The sequence below is a fragment of the Condylura cristata genome, unplaced genomic scaffold, assembly GCF_000260355.1.
Source record: "Condylura cristata isolate star-nosed mole 26May11 unplaced genomic scaffold, ConCri1.0 scaffold00021, whole genome shotgun sequence".
Taxonomy (NCBI): Eukaryota; Metazoa; Chordata; class Mammalia; order Eulipotyphla; family Talpidae; genus Condylura; species Condylura cristata.
Genome location: NW_004567122.1, coordinates 16,156,701 through 16,164,092, shown reverse-complemented (window position 1 = coordinate 16,164,092; position 7,392 = coordinate 16,156,701). Strand labels below are relative to the sequence as shown.

At 37.6% G+C, this 7,392-nt stretch overlaps 1 long non-coding RNA gene across 1 annotated transcript in view; it reads left to right on the top strand.

The window, feature by feature from the left end:
• LOC105853916 overlaps nt 1-7,392 on the top strand; it is a 151,725-nt gene that overhangs the window by 68,254 nt on the left and 76,079 nt on the right. Inside the window, exon 3 of the long non-coding RNA XR_001145657.1 lies at nt 3,917-3,983. This is a non-coding gene — a long non-coding RNA (uncharacterized LOC105853916). The remainder of the gene's footprint in view (nt 1-3,916; nt 3,984-7,392) is intronic.

Here is a 7,392-nt window from a genome sequence, read left to right as displayed (position 1 = left end):
TTTTTTTTTAACGACTTCATCTACCTTCTTCTTCATAATAACTGTGCTCCAGATATGTTGCAAATCTGTCTTAACCAACAAATCAAGATTCTTCTTATCTCTATTTCTGCATTTACTATTCTGTCTGCCACAGACTGTTTTTCCTAACACCTTCATGGCAGCGACTGGATTCATTTCCTCCTCAGTCTTTAGATTTAATGTCATCTTCTCAGAGAGATATTTTCTGATCATCATGACTATGTGGTGACCTCATCCCCCTTTCTGCCTCTCACTAGTTATACATATATATTTTTTACTTTTTGAAATTCTTGTATTTTCACTTTATTTGTCATATTTTCTTGCTGTTGATTGCCCATCTTTGGGTATGAGCTCCTCAAACTAGAGATGTCTCCTTAGTTCACCATTGTGTACTCAGTGCCTAGAGTAGTGTCTGAAAACTAACACATTTTAAGTAAATGTTAGTTAAATTGTTAGGGGGAAAGGATATCCTAAAGGAACTCTACAGAGTTTTGTGGACTCCACCCCCTACTCCAGCATTCTGGACTCTACCCCCTACTCCAGTTATTAAAGTTACAACTCCCAGCAATCCCATGGAGAGAACTGTGAGGACCCAAAGGCCGAGCTAAGCAGGCATTTGGGGACTTTTGGGGAGATATAAGGGGGCATGTGAGACACGCTCTTTCTCTCTCTGGACCGTGTGGCTTTCTCTGGACCACGTGACCCTCTGGACCACAGGGTACTCTCTGGACTGAGTGGCTGGTGGCTGGTTGTTTGACTGTTGATGAGCTATCAGTGTATTGGAGTTCCAAGTCTGGAAGCTGGTAGGATGTTCTAGTTAACGTGTATCTCTCTCTTTCCCTGGGTTATACCTTTTCCTTTCCCCTTCATAAATAAACCCATTAATATATGTAGACATAAAAGGTATATATGATCTGTAAAATAGATATAGAAGATAAAGCAATGTGAGCCTCCTTTGAAAAAAGTCTTTTGGGGAGGAAAAAAATCTGCATTTTAAATAAATTATTTGCCTCATAGAAATATCTACTCTTAAGAATATTCTGTGTCCCCCTGAAAATTGTGTATGCCTTTTGTCTTTACTAATAAAGACCTTAATATCTTACAAGCATGTGATATGGGTTAAATTAACCACATACCATGTTAACCAAATCAGGAGATCACATACTCCTGATCCTCGCATTCCAGACTAACAAGGGAACTGGGTGGCTGAAGGAGAGACGCTGTGTGTGTCCAAGATGCTGTGTGGTGGTTTCAGGATGACTGCCTTTCCGCCCTCCTGTGCTCTGGATAAGGAAGTATGTAAATCTATTTGAGGCTAGTAACTAATCTGAGCATGCAAAGCTATGCAGGTTTAGATAAAAATCTTATTTGGAAAAGAGTGCAGAAACAAAATTAAATTGGGAGCTTACTAACATTCCTAGGCAACTAACATTTCCTGTTTCAGTTATCTGAGCCACTAAATGCTTTGTTTTCTAATACCTTCAGCTCACTGCAATTTACCAGATTAAAAAAATCTAATAGGGATTACATTTTCTGCTTCTTCCAATGCCTCATGGAGATTAGTTTTTGAGTATTGTATATATTTAAAAAAATTGAAAACAGATTTCTTATTTATTAGTCATTTGCTTTTCTCCTCCCCCTCCCATCTTAGAAATAAACCTTCACAATTTAATAGGATAAAAGGGGAATAAACAGGTAGGAAGAGATAAACTTTACGGTTAGAATAAGGTATCAGACTAGCATTTTCTATGAACATAGCAACAATTAAAATAGATAATGATAATTTTATGTTGATAATAAAACACAAGGATCTTTATATTTATTTTTGAATTATACTCAGTGTCCAGTTTGGTTTGTGTGACATAGTAACCCTTTGTCAGTGGGCATAATTCTTGGTAGTTGTTCATAAATGATGATTTGTGACATCCCAAACAACTTAATCCCACTTGACTTTTAAAATCAATTTATGTATGTAAATATAGGTGCTCTTTTCTTACAGTTTCTTAATTATGGTTCTTAGAGATTTTTCTTGCATGATATAAAAATCATTTTGTTTATCCTTTCATTGAACTTCTACTATCACTATATATATTACCTATATATAGGTTACACACAATTGTGTTTATGTAATCACTCTATATACATAAAAACATACATCCACACAGTGCTTATTTATTTATAAATGTTTATCTGAGTGTAGGCTCTCTTCTAAGCAATTTTCTTTTACCTGTATATATAAATTATTTTTATACATCTGTCCTCCTTATTGAATATACACAAATCTGATTTAGAGAGAAATTATTTGAATAATGTGCCAATGACTCACTGATACGGGAAATGTTATCATGGTAAACGATATGGAAATTGTTCAATAAAATGATGTTTTTTGGAATCAAGTTTGACTAAAATATTATGTAGAAAATAGATATGTACACTCACATTGTATTCAGTAAGTCTAGAGAAATTTATGAACACAGCAAAAATAATAATCTTTTTGATGGAAAAGTTTGCTGAGTATTACAGACATTATTGGAGATTTTTAATTTTCAAAATACTTTTTAGCAATACTATTGCCTTAAATTTTCAATTAAAATAATGAATATGTATAATATAATTTCTGAGACAAAATTTACAAATAATATGCACGGGTATCCAAGAAATTTTTGACAAGAGGCTGGTGTCTTGAGCTAGGTTCACTAGTGATCCAGGCTTATCAGTTCTGACTCCTCCAGATAACAGGGATATTCTGTTAACTAAACTTGCTGCTGTTATTTCCTTTTGGATGCTTTTGGATCTTAGAAAAGACAGTAAAAGGACTGCCTCTAAATAAGTAATCATTTAGACTACAATAAGTTCTAAATAGGTAGAAATTTAGAGTGAAAATGGGTTGAAAATAGTTAGGGGAGACTAAGGTATTCTCCTTATGATAAAGTAACTCATGGATAAAGACTACAATCTAAATCCTCTAAAAATGTTCTGTCTAGGATAACTGATGTTTCCCTATTGTAAGAAAAAAATTAAAGGATGATAAAAAATATACATACAACCTTCAACATGGCATCTTTTTCTTAATTAAAAAAGTATTATGCCTTGGCCCTCCCTGGTGGCGCAGCAGGTTGAAGCACAGCACTGAGAAGCTAAAGCCACTTCCGCATGAGTTCGATTCCCGCCTGCCCCGGAGGTGACCACATGGCGTGGCAGACCTCTCCTGGCCCGCCTGCTGCTCCCCTCAGCAGTGTACTTCCTCTATCTGCCTGTTTTGTTCCCCACTCTGTCTCTGGTGAAGCCTCTCACCACCCCTTAGCCTCTGGCCTGTACCCCAGTTCTGTATGCACAAATAAATAAATCTTAAAAAAAAAAGTATTATTCCTTTTTGTTAAAAAAATATATAACAGTCTTAAACAACTAAAATTATTAGTGAAAACAAAGCAGCATCTCAGTTTCCTAATCTTGCTGGTCTGAGGTGATCAGAGTTAATGTTAATTATGTATTCTTTTATAAGTATGCTATACACTTCTTCATACTTCGATCAGATTTATGATATACGGGTTACACACATTTTGTTGTGAAATTTCTAGGTCAAGGTGTATTTCATTCAGAGTAAGTGAGGTTCCTGTCACTATCCAGCAATCCCAAAGTGTGAGAAGCACAGACAACTGAAGTTAATTCTGACCTTTGCTGTATATCCATCCATGGTTGGCTGAGGTCTCTGTACAGCCCAGAGTAATGAAGCAGTCAGTATCTGGAAGTTTTCTGGCCGAGACTCAACTATACTACAAGAGTTGATGCATGCTCATTTGTAAATTTTATATTTGAAAATTTTATATTTGTTTATATTCATTAACAGTTACTTGTGATTCCCAAAGGTTACTCACAGTGCCTCTGTGGTCATTCACAGGCAGGCCAAGAATTGCAGAAAGGTTTCAGCTGAGCAACATCCATGTTTCCAGCTGGGGTTAAGCAAGGTAAGGCTCTGTCTTCTTGTTTCCACTCTCATATAGCAACTAAGTGACTTTCACTGTGGTGTGTTGGGGGATGCTTCTCTCATTTTGTACTTTTTTTTGTTGGTGACTATGTGGTTTAAATTGGCCCCAAGAGTGTTGCTGAAGTGCCGCCTCATGTTCCTCAGCACAAGGCTGTGAGATGCTGCATGGAGAAAATAACATGTGTTAGATAAGCTTTATTCAGGCATGACTTTCAGTGCTGTTGGCTGTGAGCTAAATGTTAATGAGTCAACAACACAGCACCTCCAGGAAAAGCAAGAGAACATTTGCCAATCTGTATGGAAGGCTGCTCTATAAAGTGCTGGAGTTTTATCTGTAGTATGAAGATCTCAACTATATAGTAACAACTAACAAGATGGAAAATATGGAGAATGGTTAAATTTGTGGTTTTCTAAGATGTTGACTGATTTTAAAAGAGAGAGAGAGAGAGAGAGAGAGAGAGAGAGAGAGAGAGAGAGCGAGCGGCTAGTCTGGTGGCTAGGCTGAAAACCAAAGAAATATTTTACTTGTTACCCAGGAGGAGGGAAATGTGAGCCCTACCCCTCCCCGTGTTTTATTATAAGGAAATACTGTGTTTAATTAATTATTTGCAAGAAATATATGTTCAATAAGGTGTCTTTAAATGTTAGTACACATGAAAAAGTATTATTGGTTACATCGATTGGCTGATGAAATATTGTGACAGGAAGCTTGTAGGAACCTCACCCTGTATTTCTTCAGAATGAAAGGTGACTACTAGTTGCTGCCTCATTTTTCAGAGGCTTTACCAAATACAACTACTCTAAATGTTGAAAACTAGTTATAGTTTGCACATAGCCTTAAAACTTAAAAAGTGGCATGTTATTCCTGCTCATAATCCGTTGTCCAAAGTCAGCCTTGTATTTATTACTGGCTTCGAGGGAGTCAGGAGGAATACTTTTCTTAAAGGAAAGAGTACTGAATATTGGTAATAGTAAGTCATCTACCAAAAAGGAAATAGCCACATTCCTTCCCAGCAGATGTTTTTCCTAGGAGAAGTTAGGAATGCCTGTTTTTCTGCACATTATGTAACTTCCCCTAAATACATTCCCTTCAGTACTGATGTTCCTTTGAGCATTTCCTCCAATGAATTGTTTACCCCATTGTCACTTTTCTGACTTGTCTGACAGTGTCTACATCTGTCATGCATGGCAGAAGGCTGGGAAAGGATTATTTCTTTGGTTAGCAAAACTGGATTACTTACGTTTTCACTAGTATATATAACCTAGATGAATGGCCTTTTTAAAAAACATTTTTAGCATGTTGAGGGTCTTAGATATATTTTGGGATGTAGTGGTGTATACAAGCCTTTTGAAAAATTCTGGATAAATAGACCCAAGCCTTGGTATCTGTTTCATCTATTAAGGTCATATAAGTAATCATTTAAGACTTTTTTATTCAGAGACACTAGTTCTAGCATCAACCCTCATTGTCAAGTTGAAAGCCAAGCTCTCTTTAACCTTTTTGTTCTGTTGCTCGATGTGACATAATCTCCCTCAGAGGTTTTTGTATTTTTTTGTAGTTTAAAAATATTTCCCTATATCTGTTTTAAGAACCTGTTATGCAGTGGGAAGAATTTTATATTATTACATTTTATGGTGAATTGAATATTTTTTCTTCAAAGAAGTGTTATTGCCTTAAAGTCTAATAGTTTGAAATTTATCATTTTGTTTAATATCTATATGATGTATAATTTCATTCTTTTGGTTTCAATTTTTCTTTAATTTTATGTTGTAAATGTACTAAAAGGTAATTTATAAAGTCTGAAATCTTTGTTTATTTTAACTGAATATCCACTGCATTTATTTTATTTTTTATTATTTTTTTTAAGATTTATTTATTTGTACATACAGAACTGGGGTACAGGTCAGAGGCTCAGGGGCGGTGAGAGGCTTCACCAGAGACAGAGTGGGGAGCAGAACAGGCAGATCGACGAAGTACACTGCTGAGGGGAGCAGCGGGCAGGTCGGGAGAGGTCTGCCGTGCCATGTGGTCACCTCCGGGGCAGGCGGGAATCGAACTCATGTGGAAGTGGCTTTAGCTTCTCAGTGCTGTGCTTTAACCCACTGCGCCACCAGGGAGGGCCACTACTGCATTTATTTTTAATGTAATTACTGGCATATGTGAAATTAATTTTAGTACTAAACTATAAGCTTCTGTAACTCCCCATCCCAAACTATTGCTTAAATTGATAGGTTCAGCCTTTCAGCTTGAAATTCCTCAAATGTCTTAAATACCAGTCCTGTGTGTCAGCTAAATAATAGATGATATCGGTAGAGTCCTTGAGAGGGGTCTTCCTTTGGATTAATGGAGGGGGAAGGGTACACTCCCCTTTCCAGAGGGGTAGTACTAGCTCACTGAAAACACTTTTCAATGAAGTCCTCTCTGTGACTCTTCAGTCTTCAGCTTTTATTATTTTAAATATTTATTTATCTATTCATACAAGAACTGGGGTAAAGGACAGATGTGGGGGTGAGAGGATTCACCAGAGACAGAGTGGGGAGCAGCGGGCGGGATAGGAGAAGTCTGCCACTCTGTGTGGGTCAGCTTCCTGGTTGGGGATTAAACTCTTGTGCAGTGGCTATGGCTAGCTTTACAGTGCTGCGCTTTAACCTCTTGTACCACCAGGGAAGGGCCCAATCTTCACATTTAAAAAAAAAAAAAAAAAGATCACGTGTCTGACCTTATAGGTCTGACCTTGAGAAACATCTCCTCAAGCACTGGTGTGTTAGAATGCACGGGTCTATACAGACATTCTGTATGAATGCACTATTCTGTAGTTCTCCACCTTCTGGTCCTCTGTCAAAATCAGGATAGCATCATCCCTTCTAGTTTCATCCATGTTACAAATGCCAAGATTCCTTCTTTTTGCTATTAAGTCAGAAGGAAGGATACAAATACTGGCTGATTTCACTCAGATTTGGAATGTAGAGAAACACAGCAAAGGAAGAGGCAAAGCTAGGCTAAAAGAAACCCTAGAAATCTCACTTTAGAATTGAGGCTAACAGAGAGGAAGTCTGGGAGTGGGGAGCAAGCAGGGGACAAGCTGCAATGGACTGTGGCTGCCTTAGTGGCATGTGTGGAGAGGTGTGCTACTCCACCCTTACATTATAGACATGCCTTAATAAAAGATAATGCAATACAATAAGCATAACAAAGGAAGAAGACCATCATTTTAAACTGCTGTTGGTTTAGCTCCTTAAGAATATGCTGTAGGGCTTCCCTGGTGGCATAGCAGGTTAAAACACAGCACTAAAGCTAAAGCCACTTCAGCATGAGTTCAATCCCCGCCCTGGAGGTGACCCACATGGTGCGGCAGACCTCTCCTGACTTGCCCGCTGCTCCCCTCAGC